Source organism: Oryzias latipes, chromosome 13 (genome assembly GCF_002234675.1).
Source record: "Oryzias latipes chromosome 13, ASM223467v1".
Lineage (NCBI taxonomy): Eukaryota > Metazoa > Chordata > Actinopteri > Beloniformes > Adrianichthyidae > Oryzias > Oryzias latipes.
In genome coordinates this window covers 31,121,142-31,146,585 of record NC_019871.2, presented here as the reverse complement: position 1 = coordinate 31,146,585, position 25,444 = coordinate 31,121,142, and the positions used below count along the sequence as shown (strand labels likewise).

Here is a 25,444-nt window from a genome sequence, read left to right as displayed (position 1 = left end):
CAGCACGACCTGAGCTGCTGTGGCGCTGCGCTCTTCCTGCAGCTCCACTGACCGTCCAGGACACGCCTTTCCACCGCAGGGGGCCGCCTGGAAACAACCGAACCACTGTGACCCGACAGCAGCTTTTGGGGATTCACACAGCTGATAGAACCGCTCAAATATTAACAAGCAGAAAGACAAAGGTTGTCCATAAATCAAGCGATAAACCTTCAAAGGAAACTCATAAATGGTACAAGCTCCACCATAGATTCCACAGACGTCTACTTTACAGCAGGAGCCTGAAGGAAACCTACTGTAGAAACACTTCTGGCCGGGATCAAACCTTTTCAGAAAGTCAATGTCTAGCCTAAAGGCTGTGCACAGGAACCTAAGTACCTCTGACAGCTTCAGCGACAAGTGTCTTCAGCTTTAATGTTGTCCTTAAATGGATCAAAAAGGACTGAAAAAGGCCAATGAAAACTTGATTAGCAAAAAGACGGAAAAGTATCGGTCAAAATTAAGCAGAAACTTGGTAAAGACATGGACCTAAATGACCGGCTAGAAACAGCTACAATAAGAAGAAAAGGACAAGTCATGTGCTGTTCAACTGCAATTCCCATGATTGAAATTACTTCCCTAGAATCTGGACCTGGACTGCCAGGAATAGTGGTTTGGACCCAAAATAAAGATTATTATGCTTGTGAAAGTTTTAAAGTTTAAAAAACAAACCCAAAACTTTAAAAGACAGCAGTAACCAAAATGGTGGCAGCAGATAATCCTGGAAACCGACTAAAATATTCTGAGGACAAATTCATTGAAGTTGACAGCCGTGGATGGTTAGCAACCGTAACATGGTGTGACTGTAAATGGGGTCAAATACACAAACCAGAACAGAACCTTGGTTTAAACCTAAGCTCAAACAAACAGAGCTCAAATAATGAGATACTAATCCTAACAGGCACAACAGGTCTCCGCCTGGTCTATGGGATGCCTCTGTTTCCTCTGGCCCCCGGTTGACCCTCTGACTCCGTTTCTGGTTCTGGTGTCGAGTTTCAAATGCCCAACGTCTGCTTTTCCACAAAGAAAAGGGACATGAACTGGGGGGACACCATAACATCTGTCCACAACAGGAGGCTCTCGGCTTTTGTCTGCTTAGCTGCTGGACAGGACCAGCAAAAAAGGACAGATGATGCAGTTGATAGGCAGATTACCAACATTTAACTCTATCAACCCATGGACCTTACACACCTGACCGATAATCTCTGACGACAACCAAAGGATTCCAAATGGAGTGGACTGGACTTTTGGTTGTATTTACAAAGCTTTCTTCAGGGTCCACGGTGTACCCTGCCTTGCCCAACAGTACGTGGGATATGCTCCAGCATCCCTGTGACCCCAAAAAAGAGTAAGCGGGTTTGTAAAACGAATGCATGGAACTCTTTACTCATGAAGTCCCTGCAGAAAGGCTTCTTTGTTTGCAGCTTGAGTGGTGCCGGACACCGTGCAGACGTTGGAGAACCACGTTGTGTTCATAAGGACGGTCACCAGTGTGTGCACGGCTCTTTCCGGGCAGCAGCCCTGGACCAGACAGGTGTTTGCGCTGTTGCCTGGCTCCAGGCGGCTTCACGCTGCTGTAAGGACACCGTAGGCTGAGCTGAGCCTGGGAGATGTTGGGTCCGGGCCATGTCCGCTCATGTCCGCCATGTCACTCATAAATCAGTTTAACCCTGCTCAGTAAAAGACAAAACCCACCCACAGAAAACAAGAAGTTTATCTTTCTGCGTGTGTGACAAACCACCACATTCATGGCCTCTGACTCATGCAGATGGATTAGCACTGCACATTTTTGAACTTTACTGAACCAGTGAAATCCCTCAGGGATTAAACCTGAGAGAACAGCTCAGGTGACAACCTCAAAAAAAGTGCACCAACGTGGGTTCAGAGCTGAAGGAAATGGCTACAGGTGTTTTCGGAAGGTTGTGCGGGAAAGCCAGTGGATCTTGTGACATGTTTGCGCATCCTGCAGATTAATAACTAGGAGAGCAATCGTTGGAAATGTGTCTGTTAATGAATAAACGCGTTTTATGGAGAAGTTTTCCTGAACGGAATCCAACAATGTTTTCCCGTTCTCCTCGTCGGCACTGGATCGGCACATAAAAGAGCCTGTTTGGCTAAACAGCTTCATTCATGTCGGTGAGGCATTTTTTCTCTTTGAACGGGGGCTTTTGAGCCTCTGGACGGGGCTTTCCGTAGGTTCTGCCTCCAAATCACACCCAGAGACTCTACCCGATCTCTCATTGTGGAAATTGGATCGATTGGATCCGGGTGCAGAAATGAGAAGTAAGTATGGAATGAATCCAGGGGGAAGAGCAGAAAAACCCCCTTCAGCATTTGTTTTTCTGTTCTGTTCTTGGCAGACAAGTGAAACTTTCGGTCTGTGCCAGTGTTAGCCTATCAAGCACCAAGGTGCAACTGCACACTTGGCACAGGGACAGGAACTGTGTTCGACCTGTCACAACTAGAGTCGACCTGCCGTTTGAACGCCCTGAGACACGGGCAGAAGATGCTTCACATACCGGCCCTTCATCGCCTAATAAGTGGCTCCTGATGATTAAAATAGGTGTAAAATTCAACCCCGCTTTTCTAATAAACTTCATGTCTTAAAGGTCGACCGTGTCAGGTTTATCCTCAGTCTGTCTATCACAGTGAACCCTGCTGTGAGCCTTAAATGATGGCTTCATTAATTATTGTTGTTGTCAAATGGACCTCTTCAATGAGAAACCCATAAATAAAATGTATGAACAAAAACCAGTCACTCAAACACTTTATGAATCACTTTAAACTGTGGTTTAACTACAACAGGCAGTTCAAGAACTAGAGGATAAATGGCCAGAACTCCTGATTTCCATCACATAGTCATCAAGAACTCATCACGCTGCTTTCAAATCTGCAAAACTGAGACATTTAAAACTTTAACACACTATCTTTTGAACTAATTGGTGTAATTCCAACGGATTCTGAAACAGAGAAAAGCAGTTTAAGAATCCAGTGGTTAACGCTGGTTGCTACTGTAAAAGTGTTACATATCAGTGTAAGGCTGCTCTTCTCTGCTTCACAATCTGTTGAGATTACCTTCGTGTGCAAATAGTTCAAGAGTTGCAGGACTCTGCACTGTTAAAGGGTTTACCACTGCAGGCCTCACAAAGGGCTCCCAACCCACAACCTCTAGATCAAGCTGCCCTGAATGGGACTCACGATCTGCCTCAAATGAATTGGACAATACTGGCTTATTATCACAATCACAGACACACACAACTAAAAATTCAAATCCTGGACGAGCCCCCAATTTTTGAGTCAAATAGCAGCATAATGGGAAAGTAAGGCAGGGAAAGTCACAAAACAGTTTTAGATGAGCAAAAAGTAAATACTGACTGCATAAATAGGAAAAAACTAAAGGAAATAGTTACTTATCCCACAAATAAAGCTTAAGGAAAACACAGACCAACCGAAGAAGGAAATGGCTAAAAAGACTGAAAGATTTGTAAAACGAGGTGAGGACAAAAGCCTGCATAATAGTCTGGTTTAATTCAAGTGTAAAATAAAACGACTACGCTAGAACCCATCAGCCAAACCTTTTTCAATGTAGTGCTAAATCTCTTCAAGGGGCTGATAGGCAAACAGAATGAACAGACAAAACCCCAGCTGCACAACGAGTGTGGCACTTTTATGGCATCCTGGAAAACCGTCATTGACTCTCATAAATACCTCGGCTACCCCCTGATTCTGAAACCCCACCATGGAAGACAATTCTGCGTCCTTTGCAGAAGGAACACTTGTACGATTTCATAGATGTGCACTCTTGTGCACATGCATGTACGTGCAGTTATGTACACAAGCGAATTCACTAATTTACACAGGCATTTACACAACTCACACAAACATACATGCACATGCTTGTGTGTTCATATTCATGGTCATGTACATCCATCCAGATGCTTGTCCACATCCATCCAGATACATGCACGTACAAATCGTAGAACCTAGCATGGCCTCCACTCCTTCCGCCTTTCCCCCTCTCTCCTGCCCCATGTGCCATATGTTTAGTGAGGATCCTGCCTCCTTTAGTGAAGATAGCGCTAGGTGTGTTAAGTGTAGTCTTGTGTTAGACTGGAGGCCAGGCTAGATTAGTTAGAACCGCGGCTCCGCACAGTGGAAGCTAAGCCAGCTAGCCAGGTCGTTACTCGTAGCGCGGGCCGCGCTACCAGGGTTAACCCAGTTATCGCCCCAGCAGCCGGGAAACACACATCCGTTTGTACCGGTTGGGAGGAAACATAGTGCTAAACGGAAAAACTCAGAGCGCCCGAGACTCCACGTTAGTAATAGGTTCTTCCCCCTCAGGGTTCCCCGCGGAACCCTCAACTCTGGTTATCGACTCCTCTGAAGTTAGAAACGTGGAGCTCCCAGCGGCTACAGTCAGGTGTTATCCGGGTGCCAGAGTTGGTGACATTGAGGTGAACCTTAGGATGTTAGCTCAGAGTAAGTCCAGGTTTCGTCGAGTCGTGATTCACGCAGGCGGTAATGATGCCCGACGGAGACAATCAGAGGTGGTTAAGTTAAACGTAGCTTCGGTGTGTAAACTGGCTAAGACGATGTCCGACACTGTCATTTTCTCTGGTCCCCTGCCGAACTTAGTCAGTGATGAAATGTACAGCCGCTTTTCATCATTTAACCGCTGGCTTTCTAGATGGTGCCCAGAAAACAGCGTTTGTTTTGTGGATAACTGGACCGCGTTTTGGGGGAAGCCCGGTCTCATGTGGAGAGACGGCGTCCATCCTACTCTGGACGGTGCCGCTCTTCTTTCTAGAAACATTTCTGCTAGCCTTAGTCTGTCAACCTGACAATCCAGAGACGAGACCCGGGCAAAGAGCAGCAGTGGAAAACTCTCCTCTGAGCCTCCCTTGGTGCTGGTGCAAAACCCATGCAGGGAAAGTCAAGCAGGTCCTAGCTTTGGCCTATGTTCTGAAAGACAAATGAAGGGAGCGCGTCATAGAAACCTTAAAGTAACAGACAGCAGTACCCACAAGCAGAACTATGATGTCATTAAATGTGGTTTATTAAACATTCGATCCATTTCCTCCAAGTCCCTCTTAGTCAATGAGTTAATCACTGACAACAACCTAAGTCTTCTAGTCTTAACAGAAACTTGGCTCCAACAGGATGACTATGTTAGATTGAATGAAGCAACCCCCCCCCCCCCACACACACACTTATGCTAACTATCAGAAATCCAGGATTTCAGGGAAAGGAGGTGGTTTGGAAGTAATATCACAGTCTAGCTTACTTCTCAGCCCCATCCATCCATCCACCCATCTTCCTCCGCTTATCTGGGACCGGGTCGCGGGGGCAGCAGTCTAAGCAGAGATGCCCAGACTTCCCTCGCCCCAGCCACTTCCTCCAGCTCCTCTGGGTGACGAGCCAGAAAAATAGCGGTTCAGAACCCCCTGATGACGAGCAAAAACAAGGACCCAATTACGTCGCCCGGATTGGCGTCACTGGGGCCCCACTCTGGAGCCAGGCCCAGGGTCGTGGCTCGCAGGCAAGCGCCTGGTGACCGGGGCTTTTCCCACGGGCCCCGGTTGGGCACAGCCCGAAAGAGCGACGTGGGACCACTCTCCCAGGTGCCTCGGCGGCCCAAACCCCGGTCATGGAACTTGGCTACTTCTCAGCCCTTAAGTTAAAAATGGTTATAACTCATTTGAAAGCAACATATTGTCTACAAATCACCCAAACAGGAAGACTCAAAGACCTGTTTTATTCATAATTATTTATCGCCCCCCCCCCAACTTCCTATCGACTACTATTTTGGATTCTGGTCAAATTATAATAAAAGGGGGTTTTAATATTCATGTTGATGACCCCAGTGACTGTCTAGGAAATGCTTTTGCAGCTTTATTGGATGATGTTGGTTTCACCCAAAGTGTGAATGAACCCACTCACTGTCATAAGCACACCCTGGACCTTGTTCTAACCCATGGTATAGAGATCAGCCAGCTGAGTGTCCTTCCTCTTAACCCCATCATTTCTGATCACTTTCTGATTACCTTCCAGTTTACACTGGAACATCCTTCTGTCCCAGTGAATAAGAAACAGCCTAGAAGAACCTTAACTGACCGTTCTGTTTCTGAGTTTAAACACACAGTTCAGCCAGTACTTAGTGATATTCTGAGCAAATACTCTGAGTCCATCTCCCATAGTATCAGTCCTAGTATAAATAACTGTTTGTTGATGTTGCCTTACAAGCCCTCGGGAGTACACTCGATGTTGTTGCCCCCCTGAAACCTAAGTTCGTCAGACAAAACCGAGTAGCACCGTGGTTTAACGCTGAAACTCGTTCTCTTAAACAAGAAACCCGTAAGTTGGAAAGAGAATGGCGCCGCTCCGGTTTAGAGCAGTCTCTGGATATCTGGAAACATCGCCTATTAAATTATAAAAAAGCGTTGCGTAGAGCTAGAAGCCAGTACTATTCAACCTTAATATCAGAGAATGGAAATAATCCAAGATTTCTTTTTAGCACTATTGCTAGATTAACTCGCAGTCAGAGCTCAGTAGAACCACATGTTCCTGTTTCTCTCAGCTCTGATGATTTTCTTACATTTTTTGATAGTAAAATCTCAAATATTAGACATAAGTTAAATCAAGTTATTCCTACTATCAGCCCGGAGCAGGCTGAAGCGGTAGAAATGGAGGCATCCATAGAAACCTCTGTAACATTAGACTGCTTCACTATTGTGGATCAAGTGGAAATAACATCAATTATTACGTCCTCCAAATCCTCAACTTGTCTGCTAGACCCAATTCCCACTAGACTTTTTAAAGAAACTTTTCCCCTAATTAATGATTCCCTATTAACAATAATAAATGTGTCTCTGGAAATGGGTTACGTGCCACAGTCTTTTAAATATGCAGTTGTTAAATCTCTTCTGAAAAAGCCCAGTTTGGATCCTAGCATCTTGGCCAACTATAGACCAATATCAAACCTCCCCTTTATTTCTAAAATCCTAGAAAGAGTTGTAGTTAGGCAGCTTTACTGCCACCTACAGGACAACAGCCACTTTGAAGACTTTCAGTCGGGGTTTAGACCACACCACAGCACGGAAACTGCACTAATTAGTCTCTAACGACTTATTACTGGCCTCAGAAAAGGGACTACTTTCTATTCTGGTCCTGTTAGACCTCAGTGCAGCCTTTGACACTATCGACCACAGTATTCTACTCCATAGATTAGAGCATGACATAGGGATCAGAGGATCTGCCCTCCAGTGGTTTAAATCCTATCTGTCCGATAGGTATCAGTTTGTTAATGTAAATGGACATTCCTCTCAGTGCACTCCAGTTAACTACGGAGTCCCACAGGGCTCAGTTTTAGAAACCATCCTCTTTATGCTGTATATGCTACCCCTAGGAAACATAATCAGGAAACACAGTATTAATTTTCATTGTTATGCTGACGATACACAGTTGTATTTATCCATGAAACCTGAACGACAATATAGAGAAACTGAACGCCTGCATCAGAGACATCAAGACCTGGATGACAATCCAAGCACTAAAGGGTTCACCTTTTTTTCTCCAGTTCACCGCTCACACTCCCGTTTAGACTATTTATTAATCAGTAACTCTCTTTTAAAAGAAATTAAAAGTTCCAACATTCATCCGATTATTATCAGTGATCATGCACCAGTCTCTGTAAATATTTCTAGGGAAAAATCCACACCCTCATGTACGACCTGGAGGTTTAATACGTCTCTGTTAAAAGACCAGGAATTTCTTGAATTCTTTAAAAAAGAATGGGCAACCTTCCTAGAATTCAACAATACACCAGACATCTCACCGTGCATTCTGTGGGAAGCGGCAAAGGCAGTCATGAGAGGGAAAATCATTTCTTATTCAACGCACAAAAAACGCAAAGAGAAAGCAGATTTATTAGAATTAGAAAATAAAATCCAAACCCTGGAGACTGCTTATGCTGCTTCTGCACAGGAACACATTCTGGGAGATCTGAAAAATTTAAAGCTGCAGTTAAATGACATCATTAATAAACAAACACAATTTCAAATACAAAGGCTACGACTTGAAAGATTTGAAAACTCTAATAAATCTGGCAAATTTCTGGCTAATCAGCTTAAAATTAATAGAGAAAAATCATCAATCACCTCTATTACGGACCAAACAGGAAATATCACTCATGACCCGGTCAAAATTAATAACGCATTTGAAAACTTTTATAAAAACTTGTACACACCACAGATCAATCCGTCAGAGCAAAGTATTGACTCATTTCTTAATAATGTAAACCTACCCAGGTTAAATGAGGATCAAATAACAAACTTAGACTCTCCGTTCTCGTTGTCTGAACTTCATGAAGCTCTGTCACTTATGCCTAATGGTAAAGCACCAGGGCCTGACGGCTTTCCTGCTGAGTTTTATAAAGAATTCTGGGAACAGCTGGCACCAACGTTTTATGAAACGGTCACATCTATCAATGAAAGCCAATCAATGCCACCTAACATGAACTCAGCCAACATAATTCTTCTTCTAAAACCAGACAAAGATCCCAATAGTCCTTCAAGCTACCGCCCTATTTCTCTAATCAATGCAGACGTAAAAATTATCTGCAAAGCACTAGCACAGAGAATAGAAAAAATCACTCCTCACATAATTGACTTCGACCAAACTGGATTTATCAAAGGCAGACACTCGGATGACAATCTCCGAAGACTTGTTAATATAATAGATTTTGCCACCATTAACAACCAGGAAATGTCCATACTATCACTGGATGCTGAAAAAGCTTTTGACAGAGTAAACTGGAAGTTCCTTATTGCCGCCCTCCATAAGTTTGGTTTTGGAGAAGCATTCATCAAATGGATCAAAATATTATATCACAACCCCAATGCATCAGTTAGAACTAATAAACAGACTTCAAACAGGTTTTTTCTTGGAAGAGGAACCAGACAGGGTTGCCCACTCTCTCCTTCTCTTTTTGCTATATTCATTGAGCCTTTAGCTGCAGCAATAAGACAGAATGAAAGCATTAAAGGAATCAAAACTAAACACAGCCATCATAAAATTAGTCTCTATGCAGATGACATATTACTGTTTTTAAGTAATTTACATTCTGTAAATGAAACGGCAACAATCATTAATGAATTCTCCTCTATATCAGACTATTCCATTAATTGGAATAAGTCTGTTTTATTACCACTGAACAATAATGCGGAGCAAAGACTCACAATACCAGTTAAATCAGGAAATATCAAATATCTAGGTATCAATTTTTCCCCCAAACTATCAGAACTGGTGCAGCTAAACTACACCCCATTACTGAAAAACATACAGGACGATCTAACACGCTGGACCAACCTGCCTCTGTCCCTTATGGGCAAGGTAGCCACGGTAAAAATGAAAATCTTACCCAAAGTTAATTATCTCTTTTCAATGATTCCCACACAACCGCCACTAAAATGGTTCAAAACATTAGACTCATCCATATCAAGCTTTTTATGGAACAATAAACCTGCAAGAATTAGTCTAAAAACTTTAAAATCTGCAAAAAGCTGTGGAGGATTAGAATTACCTAACTTCCACAATTACTTTCTTGCAAATAGATTACAATACATCTTAAAATGGTTAAAAAATAATCCAGAAACCAACTCATGGTTAGACTTGGAACAGGCGTTATGTGGAAAGATCAACCTGTCAGATCTTCCATTTATTAGCCAAACAGTTAAAAAACAGGATTGTTTCAAAACTATTAATATAAACGCCACTTTAACAGCCTGGTGGGAATTTCTCAAAATATCAAAATCATCAATTCAACCGTGCAAAATGACACCCATCTGGAACAACCCAGACATCCTCATAAACAAAAAAATTATCCACTTCCCAGCTTGGCAAGCAGGGGGCATAAAACAACTAGAGCACATAATTATTGATAGAAGATTCATAACTCCCCAGGAACTTCAAGACAAACATGGAATAAATAACTTCTTGGAATATCAGCAACTTAAATCAAGTATTACTAAAAAATTTAAATACAGAGACAACGATTTAAAGCTACCAGATGTAGTTACCACTCTGATCAATTTCTCAATGAATAAAACTCTCTCCAAAATATACAAACTTTTATGTAATTTAGATAATAACATTTCACTTCCGACAACAAAATGGGATGCGGATTTGAGCATCAGCACAGATGAAAGCTTTTGGTCAGAACTTTGTCTAAACACCTTTAAACTGACAAAAAGTCCAAATCTGCAGCTAATCCATTTTAAAACCCTTCACAGAATTTACTACACTGGACAGAGGATGTTCAAGATGGGTCTCAGCAACTCAGACATTTGTCAGCACTGTGACAGTAATCTACCCGACAATTACATGCATGCACTGTGGTTCTGCACGCCTGTCCAGGCTCTCTGGCAGCAGGTATGTGCCGATTTATCAGTCTGGCTTAAGGTTTCAATCACAGCTTCACCGTCACTTTGTGTGCTTGGTGACATGAGTGCCATCGATGTAGAAGGAGGATTAGGCTCTATCATTTTCATAACTCTTTGCATTGCTAAAAAAACTATTTTAATAAATTGGAAAAGCAAGAAAAATATAAATATAAGTCAACACAGAAATCTGCTGCTTGATCAGATCAGCTTGGAAAAAATGTCAGCCCAAGGTTCAAGTAACTTTGAAAGAATTCGGTCTCTCTGGTCTCCCATAGCTGACTCCATGACTTAGGGGATGGGGGGGCCTGGTCGTCGCTGCTCCTTGCCCTTCTGCCGTGGGCTGGGGTGGGGGCCGGGACCTCCGGTGCCTGGCGGGGGGTGGTGGGGGCTCCGTTGGTCGGGGGGTCGGCGCCGGGGTGGGGCGGGCTGGGGCGCTGCGTGGTCCTCTGGGCTTGGGTGTGGGGGTGCGTGGTGGGGGGTGGGGTGGTGTTCTGGCTTGGCTTGGGGGGGTGGTCCCTTTGCCTGTGCTGGGGGGGGTTGGCGGGGGGCGCTGCTGGGGGGGGGGGCCCAGCGGCACTGGATGGGCTTCCCATCTACGCCTGGGGCTGGGATCAGCCCTTCCCTGGCTCTGGGGCGGGACGGGACAGCCCTCTTGGGGCCCCCGGGCGCTCTGGGTGTCATCCGCTTCGGCTGCGGGGTCTGGGGTGGGGTGGGGTGGGGGGTCTTGTCGGCCCGGTCCTGTGGGGGGGCATTCTGGGGGAGGGGGGGGGCACTATTGGTACGGGGCAGGGGGGGTTGACGGGTCGGGGTCTCCGCTGAGGCCATCGGCGGTTTCCCCGGCCGGTTGGCTGCCTCGGTCCCGTCGAGGCCTGACCAGAGCTCTTCTAGGGCCGGCGTTTGGGGGTGGGGGCCTGGGCTTGCTCCGGGGGGGGCCGGCGCTTTCTGGCTCCTCTCCCTCTGTGTGGGGTGGGTGGTGCTGGGCCTGGGGTGTCGGCGCCTCCGGGGGTGGGGCCCCTGGGCTGGGTGGGCCTGGCCCCCTTGCTGGGGGGGGGGGCGGGGGACAGCTGTTTGACCACCGGGGGACAGTCTACCAGCTGTCCCCAACTTACCCCCTTCCTCATATAACCTCATAATAGGGTGAGGGGGTGGGGGGATTAGCCTGCGATGAGCCTTGGGGGGGGGGGTTTACTAGGCAGTGGCCCCCCCTCCTATGGTTGCCGTATGGAGTGGGCCCCCCCTCTTTCGGTTTTATTTGCACCTTAGACATGTAGGGCCCTTGGTAGGGGGGGTGCTTGGACATCACTGCCAGCAAGCAGCAGATGTCCTCCTAGCACCCTACCCGCCAATTTTAACCGCACCTTAGACATTTAGGGCCCCTTGGTGGGGAGGGTGAGGGGACATCACTGTGAGTAATCAGGAGATGTCCCCTTAGTGCCCTACCCGCCAATTTTAACTGCACCCCCCTTAGTACACACACCCCTCCCCCCTCAATATATACATCCCAACATAAACACACACACATGCACACACACACCCTCTTAAACACACATATACGCACACACATTTTGCAAGGAAGGTGGGACCTAGGACCATCTGTCCCCTGCCTCTTCCCTGGTGGGGGGTACGGGCCCCTTTGCAGCGGCGGCCGTGTCCCCGGGGTGCCGGCTTCCTGGGCCCGGCGGTGCTCTCTCCGCGCGGTGGGGGGGTTCACATTACATCTGAGCCGGGGGTGTTGGTGTCCCTGGGGGGTGGGTTCTGGTCCTTGCTCCTGAGCGCTGGGCCCCGCCTAACTTCCAACTGTGGCCGAGCCTGGTCGGGCCATATTTACAACACCCCTTGTGGGCCCTCTTTTTTCCCCGGGGTTCCCCCCTCCTGGGCGGGGGCGGCGGGCCCCTGCCTTGCTCCTCCCTGGACCAACCGTGGGCCGGGCGGATGGCTGCCTGGAGTGCGGGGCGGGTCTCCCTTGGGGGGTCCTGGCTCGTACCTGGGGTTGGGGCGGGGGGATGCCCGGAACTCCTGGGTGGTGGTGGGGTGCTCATCTGGGGCTGTGGGCGTCCCTCTCCGGTGGGGCCCTGCGTTGGGCTCTCCCGGCGCGGCGGGGGGGCTGTTCTCCTGGTTGGGCTGGGGCGGCCCTCTCTTTCCCTCTGTGCCTCCCTGCTCTCTGGCTCTGGGGGGCCTTGCGGCGGTCCTGCTGGCCCTGGCCTGGGTGGCGGGCTTGGTCGCCCGGGCGGCGGTTGTTCCCTGCCGGTTTCCGTGTGGCGTGGGGGGGATTCCGGCTGCCGCTGCTGCTGCGGTGGGGGTCTTGGGGTGGGGATGGCTGGGCGCTCTCCTTCCTTCTTTACACATTCCACCATCCATATTAGAAGAACATGAGCACTCACCTGAGCACGGGTGTTGGCTCACCTTTGCACTGGCGGTTTGCGTGACTGAATGACTGAAATGTTTCACACTAGTTGGTTTTAAGGCATAGGTATGCGTGTAAGCACTATCTGTTTTGTGTACATGTCGACAGATGGACATTTTTGCAACTAGCAGGTGTGTTTGACACTTGGGTGTGTGTGTGGACAGGCTCCGCCCTTTTTGTACTGCATTTGAGCCTTACCATGGTGATTAACAACCAGTAAACTTGTTGCTCTATGCTGCTTCATGGTCTTATCCCCCTTCCCCTCCTACTATCACCCTCCTTCCCCCCCTCTTTCTAACGTCCCTCTCTCTTCTTCCCCTCTTTCCTTTTCCGTCCGGTCCAACACCAAAGATCTTCAAACATGTTTGAAATTAATAAAGTTTGGCCTCAATTACAAAAGGGGTTTATTCAGACATACCTTTGGTTTGTCTGAAGATTAATAACCCCTCTTGTTAAAGTAAAATATGTCCAACACAAGAGGCCCTCAGCTCTCATCTGTTTGCCCAGCTGTTGGACAGGACAAGGTTAAAAAAAAAAAAAAAAAAAAAAAAAAAAAAAAAAAAAAAAGACCTGGATGACAATTAATTACCTCCTCTTGAACCCATAAAAAACTGAGGTCATTATACTAGGTCCTAAAAACCTCAGAGATGTTCTGTCTGCTCAGATAGTCTCCCTGGATGGTGTAAGTATAGCCCCCAATTCCACAGTTAGAAACCTTGGGGTTTTATTTGACCAGGATTTATCATTTAAGGCTCACATATCTCAGGCGTGTAGAACTGCCTTTTTTCACCTGCGGAATATTGCTAAGATCAGAAATCTACTTTCTAAGAGTGATGCTGAAAAACTCATCCATGCATTTGTTACGTTGAGGCTGGATTACTGTAACTCCTTGTTAGCAGCGTGTCCTAAGAGTTCCTTAAGAAGTCTCCAGCTTGTTCAGACTTTAAATATGTAGTTGTAGATTTAGATAAGTTAATTCTTCTCTATGAGTTCTGGTAAATCGCCTGTCCGTCCTGGGGGAGGATCCCTCCTTCATGTGGGCACCCCTGAGGTTTCTTTGTTTTTTCTGGAATCCGTTTTTTTTAGGAGTTTTTCTTACTGCTAAGGGGGGGTCTAAGGGTAGGGATGCCAGTTTAGCCTAGTCAGTTTGTTAGTTCAATTTAGTATTTGATCCTTTTGATTTTATGTTTAACTTTTTCATTTACCTATACGAATCCCATCGAGACGACTGTTTTTGTGAATTTAGGCTAAATAAAGAAAATTGAATTTAATTTAATTGAATCCATCCAGATACGTGCACATCTATCCAAATACATGCTTGTGCACATCCATCCAGATACATGCACATCCATCCAGGTACATGGACGTGCGCATCCATTCAGATACATGCATATCCATTTAAATACATGCAAGTCCACATCCATCAGATATATACACGTACACATCCGTCCAGACACATGCACGTCCATAGAGATACATGCAAATTTATCCAGATACATGCTTGTGCACATCCATCCAGATACATGCACATCCATCCAGATACATGCACATCCATCCAGTTACAAGCATGTCCACATCATCCAGATACATGCACGTCCAGATCCACCCAGATACATACCAAGGTTATTATAGTTAACGAAACGAACGAAAAAACTAAAACTAAAACTGAAAAAACATTTTCGTTAACTGAAATAAAAATAAAAACGAGAGTTTTTAAAAAAACGAGAACTAACTAAAACTGTTTCTTGTGTGAATAAAACGAACTGAAACTAAATAATATTAATCCCAAAAAATCTATTTACTTCACGCTGCTAGTTTTACTGTGTATTTGACCCCTACGGCATCACGTTGTCTGTGACGTCACATGATGTCTGTCAGACACTGCCGGCTAGCGTGGTCATAGACATTTACATGAGCGTGATGGCTGCATTAAAAGTTGAGAGAAAGCGTGAGAGTCCTATTTGGGACTTTTTTATATATAACAGCGTCGAAAACAAAAGCAAGTGCCTTGTATACGAAGCAGGAGACAAAATTAGTGGAACGCTCCTCAAAGGGAAAAACCCTACGAATCTAAAAATACATTTAAAAAGCGCACGCAAAAACGCAAATCAACAGTACCTAGACAAGCTAGCCTGTCGCCCGCCCTCCCCCGAAAAAGAAGCGAGAGCAGGTCACGTAATGCTGTAATCAGCTGTTGTATTTTAATTTAAGGATGGTTGTCCTTGTGTCCTCTGAATAATAAGTGTTTCAAAATGTATCTTTGATTGAGTTTTTATTATACAATACTTATTCTGGTGATTTTGAATCATGCACCTGACAAATATCCTAATTTACAAAAAAAAAAAAAAGAAAAACTAAAACTAACACTAAAACTAATAAAAACTAAACTAAAACGAAGCAATTTCAAAAAATAAAAACTAATAAAAACTAGTAAAGCTGCCTCTAAAAACTAATTAAAACGAAATAAATTTAAAAAGAAAAATTCAAAACAAAATAAAAACTAAAACTAATAAAAAAATCCGAAACTATTATAACCTTGATACATACACATACACATCCGTTCAGAAACATGCACGTCCACATCCATCCAGATTCATGCACGTCCACATCCATCCAGATTCATGCACGTCCACATCCATCCAGATTCATGCACGTCCATAGAGACACATGCACGTCCACATCCATCCAGACACATGCACGTGCACATCCATCCAGATACATACACGTGCACATCCATCCAGATACATGCACGTCCACATCCATCCAGATACATTTACATCCACATCCATCCAGATACATGCACGTCCACATCAATCCAGATTCATGCACGTCCATAGAGACACATGCACGTCCACATCAATCCAGATTCATGCACGTCCATAGAGATACATGCACGTCCACATCCATCCAGATTCATGCACGTCCATAGAGACACATGCACGTCCACATCCATCCAGAAACATGCACTTGCACATCCATCCAGATCCATGCACGTTCATGGAGATACATGCACGTCCACATCCATCCAGATACATACGCGTCCACATCCATTCAGAAACATGCACTTGCACATCCATCCAGATCCATGCACGTTCATGGAGATACATGCACTTGCACATCCATCCAGATACATGCACGTCCACATCCATTCAGAAACATGCACTTGCACATCCATCCAGATCCATGCACGTTCATGGAGATACATGCACGTCCACATCCATCCAGATACATTTACATCCACATCCATCCAGACACATGCTTGTGCACATCCATCCAGATACATACACATCCACATCAATCCAGATACATGCACGTCCACATCCATTCAGATACATTTAAATCCACATCCATCCAGACACATGCTTGTGCACATCCATCCAGATACATACACATCCACATCAATCCAGATACATGCACGTCCACATCCATCCAGATACATGCACTTGCACATCCATCCAGATCCATGCACGTTCATGGAGATACATGCACGTCCACATCCATCCAGATACATTTACATCCACATCCATCCAGACACATGCTTGTGCACATCCATCCAGATACATACACATCCACATCAATCCAGATACATGCACGTCCACATCCATTCAGATACATTTAAATCCACATCCATCCAGACACATGCTTGTGCACATCCATCCAGATACATACACATCCACATCAATCCAGATACATGCACGTCCACATCCATCCAGATACATACACATCCACATCCATCCAGACACATGCTTGTGCACATCCATCCAGATACATACACATCCACATCCATCCAGATACATGCACGTCCACATCCATCCAGATACATGCACGTCCACATCCATCCAGATACATGCACGTCCATAGAGACACATGCACGTCCACATCCATCCAGATACATGCACGTTCATGGAGATACATGCACTTGCACATCCATCCAGATCCATGTACGTTCATGGGGATACATGCACGTCCACATCCATCCAGATACATTTACATCCACATCCATCCAGACACATGCTTGTGCACATCCATCCAGATACATACACATCCACATCAATCCAGATACATGCACGTCCACATCCATCCAGATACATACACATCCACATCCATCCAGACACATGCTTGTGCACATCCATCCAGATACATGCACGTCCACATCAATCCAGATACATGCACATCCACATCCATTCAGATACATTTAAATCCACATCCATCCAGATACATGCACGTCCACATCCATCCACATACATTTAAATCCACATCCATCCAGACACATGCACGTCCACATCCATCCAGATACATGCACGTCCACATCCATCCAGATACATGCACATCCACATCCATCCAGATACATGCACGTCCACATCCATTCAGATACATGCACGTCCACATCCATCCAGATACATGCACGTCCACATCCATTCAGATACATTTAAATCCACATCCATCCAGATACATGCACGTCCACATCCATCCACATACATTTAAATCCACATCCATCCAGACACATGCACGTCCACATCCATCCAGATACATGCACGTCCACATCCATCCAGATACATGCACATCCACATCCATCCAGATACATGCACGTCCACATCCATCCAGATACATGCACGTCCACATCCATCCAGATACATGCACGTCCACATCCATTCAGATACATTTAAATCCACATCCATCCAGATACATGCACGTCCACATCCATCCACATACATTTAAATCCACATCCATCCAGACACATGCACGTCCACATCCATCCAGATACATGCACGTCCACATCCATCCAGATACATGCACATCCACATCCATCCAGATACATGCACGTCCACATCAATCCAGATACATGCACGTCCACATCCATCCAGATACATACACATCCACATCCATCCAGACACATGCTTGTGCACATCCATCCAGATACATACACATCCACATCAATCCAGATACATGCACGTCCACATCCATTCAGATACATTTAAATCCACATCCATCCAGATACATGCACGTCCACATCCATCCAGATACATTTAAATCCACATCCATCCAGATACATGCACGTCCACATCCATCCAGATACATTTACATCCACATCCATCCAGATACATGCACGTCCACATCAATCCAGATTCATGCACGTCCATAGAGACACATGCACGTCCACATCAATCCAGATTCATGCACGTCCATAGAGATACATGCACGTCCACATCCATCCAGATTCATGCACGTCCATAGAGACACATGCACGTCCACATCCATCCAGATTCATGCACGTCCATAGAGACACATGCACGTCCACATCCATCCAGATACATGCACGTCCACATCCATCCAGATACATTTACATCCACATCCATCCAGACACATGCTTGTGCACATCCATCCAGATACATACACATCCACATCAATCCAGATACATGCACGTCCACATCCATCCAGATACATACACATCCACATCCATCCAGACACATGCTTGTGCACATCCATCCAGATACATGCACGTCCACATCAATCCAGATACATGCACGTCCACATCCATTCAGATACATTTAAATCCACATCCATCCAGATACATGCACGTCCACATCCATCCACATACATTTAAATCCACATCCATCCAGACACATGCACGTCCACATCCATCCAGATACATGCACGTCCACATCCATCCAGATACATGCACATCCACATCCATCCAGATACATGCACGTCCACATCCATCCAGATACATGCACGTCCACATCCATCCAGATACATGCACGTCCACATCCATTCAGATACATTTAAATCCACATCCATCCAGATACATGCACGTCCACATCCATCCAGATACAAGCACGTCCACATCCATTCAGATACATTTAAATCCACATCCATCCAGATACATGCACGTCCACATCCATCCACATACATTTAAATCCACATCCATCCAGACACATGCACGTCCACATCCATCCAGATACATGCACGTCCACATCCATCCAGATACATGCACATCCACATCCATCCAGATACATGCACGTCCACATCCATCCAGATACATGCACGTCCACATCCATCCAGATACATGCACATCCACATCCATCCAGATACATGCACGTCCACATCCATCCAGATACATGCACGTCCACATCCATCCAGATACATGCACGTCCACATCCATCCAGATACATGCACATCCACATCCATCCAGATACATGCACGTCCACATCCATCCAGATACATGCACATCCACATCCATCCAGATACATGCACGTCCACATCCATCCAGATTCATGCACGTCCATAGAGACACATGCACGTCCACATCCATCCAGATACATGCACGTCCACATCCATCCAGATACATGCACATCCACATCCATCCAGATACATGCACGTCCACATCCATCCAGATACATGCACATCCACATCCATCCAGATACATGCACGTCCACATCCATCCAGATACATGCACGTCCATAGAGACACATGCACGTCCACATCCATCCAGATACATGCACGTCCACATCCATCCAGATACATGCACGTCCACATCCATCCAGATACATGCACGTCCACATCCATCCAGATACATGCACATCCACATCCATCCAGATACATGCACGTCCACATCCATCCAGATACATGCACATCCACATCCATCCAGATACATGCACGTCCACATCCATCCAGATTCATGCACGTCCATAGAGACACATGCACGTCCACATCCATCCAGATACATTTACATCCACATCCATCCAGATACATGCACGTCCACATCCATCCAGATACATGCACGTCCATAGAGATACATGCACGTCCACATCCATCCAGATTCATGCACGTCCATAGAGACACATGCACGTCCACATCCATCCAGATACATTTACATCCACATCCAACCAGATACATGCTCGTGCACATCCATCCAGATACATGCACGTCCACATCCATCCAGATACATGCACATCCACATCCATCCAGATACATGCACGTCCATCCAGATACATGCACATCCACATCCATCCAGATACATGCACATCCACATCCATCCAGATACATGCACGTCCATAGAGATACATGCACATCCATAGAGATACATGCACGTCCATAGAGATACATGCACGTCCATAGAGATACATGCACATCCACAGAGATACATGCACATCCATAGAGATACATGCACGTCCACATCAATCCAGAAACATGCACGTCCATCCAGATACATGCACATCCACATCCATCCAGAAACATGCACGTCCATAGAGATACATGCACGTCCATAGAGATACATGCACGTCCACATCAATCCAGAAACATGCACGTGCTTGCACACAACCAAACAAGTTATCAATACACCCGATGGAGAAAATTTGCAATAGAGGAAGGACAAGGAATCTGAAAGTTTAAGAACAGACAGGTCGGCATCCTTTATTCCATTATCAGTCCTTTTTTATTATTCTTCCAACACCATGTTCTCTGATTTCTACATGAATTAACATTCACATTCAAATTACAAGAACCAATTATGTAGCGGCCCTTAGGGACAGCTTTGCTTCTAGAGAAAAGCACCCCAAACTCAAGTCATTAGGCTGACCTATGGAGTCTAAACCCCACAGCCCTCACAGGTCCCTACAGGAGCGGGGTAATCAGATACAGTGAAACCAGAGGCAAAAAGAACCACTGGACGGGGTGGCTTGCTCAGATGCTACATCAAGCACTAAAACTATCAAATTTAAAACAAGTCTAATCTGTTTCAAAATCCTGTAATAGAGGAGTCAGAGCAGGAGGTGAGACAGAAAGCTGCATGCCTGTGAGGCTCCAGGGGGAGCGTGCACTGATGCACAGAGACATGACTTTCTCTGTTTGGAAGGGTGTGGACTTTATGACAGGGAGGAAGGAGCTGCTGTGGACTTAATCTGCACCTCAGCCCATGTTGCTCTTACTCTTGGGTTGAGGCAAGTGCCAGATATTTCTTGTTGACGCTCTTTCCCTGCTCTGCTGCAGTTGTGCTGAAATTCTGTGGCATGCTCTGCTTGTTTCTTGGAACTGTTTCTACAAAGTCAGGCCGAATAACACTGAATGAGTGTTGCATGGACCTGGAAGCACTTTTTGAATTTCATTGCACTTGTGATGATCAAGATCTGTCTGTCTTAAGGCGCTGACTGGTTCGTTTAGAGTCCTGGACTTCAAACAGGAAAGTGTTTTAGGAAAAGCTCACTAACTGCTGTGTGACATCAGTCTGTTGGAGGTTTGAGCGGAGTGGGGTGTCTGCTCCACCTCCACAGTTTAGAGTCCTGACTGACTCAAGATCATGAGAACAGTGTCTGCTCAATGCAAGGTAAGAAGAGCATACTGACTGTGCAGCCTGGAATTTGACCAGCAGGCTATCGAGCAGGCTCCTCACCCCCCACCCCCTAGTTAATTAGTTGTGAACTATGTGTCTCATTCATTTTTAATTCAAAAATATTCCCGTTACAGTTTAACCTGAAACCTGTGACCTGAAATAGACTGGCCCATTTAGGCGGGGACTGTCAGACCTGCAAAACTTCCTGGACATCAGCAGCAAGATGAGTGGTCTGTGGAATCAGTGTTCCTGTTTTCTGACAGGAAACGTCACGTGAAACCTTTTCTCTAGGGACTTTCAGTGGACTTTAGTGTAAAGCGTCTGCTACAGGGCCAGTAGGTTCTGCTGCAGACCCCTCTAACACTCCAAAGTACAGACAGCAAAGAGGATTGACGAGAAGCACAGACTGATAATAGAGGGTGGGGTCATGTAGACATATTGGCTGAAAATACCATTAAATCTCTGAATTTGACAAAGTTACCCAGTGGGTTGTGAGTTAACCCACACTCTCTGTGCGAGGCTGACCTTGTTCCAAAAGACTACGAAACTGCCGATGACACAAGCGGTTGTAGGTTGAAGACTCAAGCACAACTGAAGTTCACCAAAGTGCAGCTCAACAGACAAGGCGTGTCATGCCAGGTGTGAAGCACGGGGGTGGAGGCCTGATGGTATGGGCCTTTTCAGGACCCTGCTTACATGTAAAGCATGGAGTCACCAGGTTCAGAGTACACTAACGTAATGTGCTCAACCTTGGTTGAAAACTTTCAGCCTGATAAACGGAGTCCATGAACCTGGTCCTTGTCTCTGAACCCGCCCCCCTCCCAAAAGCCACATTTCATTGGAGTGTGATAAACAAGGAGCTGTCTTTTGGCCCAGTTTGTTCCCAGACCTACATGTAAGCAGAAAGGGACTTCAGGCTAGACGGCGAGCCCCGCCCGTTCATTGTTCTCTTATCAAAGGGTTAGCGCAGCCTTATCAGGCACTTAGGATTACAACCTAAATGTCTGAAGTGTTTGCCCCTGGGCTAACCTTGACGGACTGGACTAAGAGTGGGGTGGGGGTGAGGGGTATTATCAGGGTTGTTTACAGTAGATCTGTGATGGATCACGAGATTCATCTCAGTGGATCTGAGCTCTGCCTTAACCCGTAACCCATGTGCTATCCTAGGCACTTTAACATTGGGAGTTGGGTCATCTAGACCCACTAGACAGTGCTCTGAACCTTTTTTCTTCAATGATTTGTGATCTTCACTGGTGTCCATGGATTACATGAAATCTTTCCACCTTTGTCATGGTACGGAGAACACATCAATGGAAGGGGGGGGTCATCTAAGATAGCACAAGGGTTAAGCCAGAGCACCAGCGCACAGACATTCAGCGCTGCTCAACAGGCTGAGAGCGGTTCTGGGGGCTCGCCATCTGCTGATAGATCAGTCTGCTGATGGATAGATCAGTCTGCTGATGGATAGATCAGTCTGCTCATCAAAGCCTGAGCAGCTAATAAACATCTGAAATGGAAACCAAAGAAAGAGCAGTAAAAAGAGAAACACTGAGCCGTTCGTCTTAGGATCGGTTCTGCTCAGACAACAGAGCACAAACAGAAATTAACGGTTTCTTTCTGACTTCAAATATGATCTCACCGACTCCCGCTGTAACCATTTCACTAACGGAAGTCCTTGCTTGATATGTTTTCCTCTAATTAATTAAGTTCTAATTAATGTGTAACTAGTGTTGATATAAATATGATGAAATGTTTCAGATTGATGTTTAAATGGCAAAAATAAAAAGTAGACGTTCATTTGTAGGACTGTTTTGCAGGTTTTGGATTTTTCATGTCTGCGACAGACTGGTGACCCATCCAAGCTGAGCCCCGCCTACGCCCATCAGTGGCATGGATAGGCTCCAGCAACCCCGTTTGCTTGGAGTAATGGATGGAGGATGGATTCTTCAGGTCCAAACGTGCTTCATGGTTGAATAAATGGCATGAATTTAGCTGGTGAACTTATTAACTCTGGTGGGCTTTTGTATTAACTTTCTGCATTACATATTTCTTGGGTCTCTCTAAAATGCAGACAGCCTCTCTTCAAGCTCCTCCTCACATCCGATAAGTTGTGCAGACAGTTATACTGTATATCAGCATGACCCAGATGCAGGACAGATAGGGCAAAGCTCAGTGAAGAACTTGTAATTTAATAACAAAAATATGTAAAATAATGAAAAAACTGTTTTCTTGTCACCATGTCACCACTTTCGCCAATCCGGATTGAACCTGAAGGAAGTTCACTCACCTTCTACCTGAGCGTGGGCTCGGGAGAATCTGCCAATCAGACTTTTGAACTGTTCAATGTGGCAGAATCAAAGATGGGCAGGTCAACTAATTTACCATTGGCTAATGAATGAATGTTTCACTCAGGATAGTTTGCTAATACCTTATCCTTATTAGCTATCATCTGCTATCATCCTACACTGGGCCCTATGTTTGTTTGTTTTTTATCTTTCTGAAATAAAGTATTATATGTCTTTTATAGAAAGATCTTTGCATGTTTATTCTGTTTTAAAGTATGAAGTTCTTTTTAAAAGCTTTCTGCTTTTTGGTTGTTTGTGGTAAAAACCTTCCTCACTTTAGATGAGGTGCTGCAAAACAATTGATAAACTGTTAACAAAGTTAATTAATACATTTGTGAAGCTCATAAGCAGTTTAGTAATATGGACTCTGAAGACTTTAGATGTTAATAAACCTTATTAACACTTTTAGGTATTTGCAAAACATCTATAATGCTAATAAATATCTTACTTGCATTAACACCTGCCCTTCCTCCTCCCCTCTATCACCTTTGTGTCTTTTATACTTGTTTTTTATGTTTTCACTATGTGCATGTTTTTATTAAGATATGTATTTTAGATGATAATTTAATTGTAAATGTATATTTTTAATTAATGTATTTAATTGATGTTTTTAGGTTGACAATTTTTAACACCTGTCCGGGGACTACGGATGAAAAATAGCCTTTGGGCTAATTCTGGCGCATTGCAGTGATGCTTTTAATCTGCACTGTCCCTGTTAAATAAACGAATAAGATCTTACACATTAATAAAGCCTATTAATTTGTTAAGTTAGTTGATAAAATTTATTAAGCTTATGACCACTTAGGCTTGTGTCAGGCATCTATAATGCTAATAAATATCTTACTAGAACCCCAAACAATAATAATACTTCTTAATTTGTTAACAAAGGTTGTTAATAAATCGTATTAAGCTTCTTAACACTGACACATTTGTAAGGCACCTATAATATCAATAAATATATCATTAGCATCCTAAAAACATCCTAATAATAATGCTTGTTAATGTGTTAACTAAGTAATTTAATAAACCTCATTAGACTTATTGTACTAAGAAATGTTTTCTATTATATTGCTTGTTAATGCATTAGTGGCGGGGTAGCTCGGTTGGTAAACAATGGCACTGGGGGCAATTACCATATCAATGGCGAGCAATAAACATCACCCAGTGGCAAGACCATCCAGAGAATGGGTCAAAGGCAGAGAATTTCCCATTGAGGGATACATAAAGTATAAAAAAATAACAAAGCTTGTTGAGGACTCTAAATATAAAGTGTTACCAAAATGGTACCAGACTCAGAGACATTCAACTGTCTCAAGTCTAAGCATTTTCTGTTCCTGATAACAAAATTGTTTTGAAAAAGTATTGGTTCAACTCATGGTTTCCCAGTTTGAGGTTTTGGGTTCAAATCCAAACCACTGAACATGCTGCCAGTTGTTTTTTTGTTGAGTCTCACCCTGGACTGAACTCTCTGGGACGTCCCCTGACAGGAAGATCAACAACAACGCTGGATGTTGTTCATGCATGAAAGCATGAGCTCACCGTAGAGTGATGGACTCGGCTGCCTGCGAATGCACCGTTCAGTTTTTCCCAGACTTCTGCAACTGTTTCTGTACCCCCCACCCCCCATGGGATCTGCCACTCAGACACCATCATGGAAATCCATCAGAGCAGCCTTCTGCTTTGATGGTCGAATTCTGGACTGAATTAGACCTGGTTTTGAGGTTTCTCTCATATTGGAGGATTCTTGTTTGAGGTCTTAAACTTGTGATAGAAACTGTATTTTTCTTGATGAAATTGTTTCAAAATAGCTTTAATAAATGATAAGAATGATAATATATTTAATTTAAAGAGCCTTTCTTGCCACTCAAGGACACTGTTCATTACAGAA

At 44.8% G+C, this 25,444-nt stretch overlaps 1 long non-coding RNA gene across 1 annotated transcript; it reads left to right on the top strand.

Moving 5' to 3' along the window:
* Nucleotides 1–1,863: 1,863 nt before the first annotated feature.
* LOC110016268 lies at nt 1,864–23,741 on the top strand. Its single transcript, XR_002291594.2, has 2 exons — nt 1,864–2,319; nt 23,029–23,741. It is a non-coding gene; the product is annotated as an uncharacterized LOC110016268 (long non-coding RNA).
* Nucleotides 23,742–25,444: the final 1,703 nt, after the last annotated feature.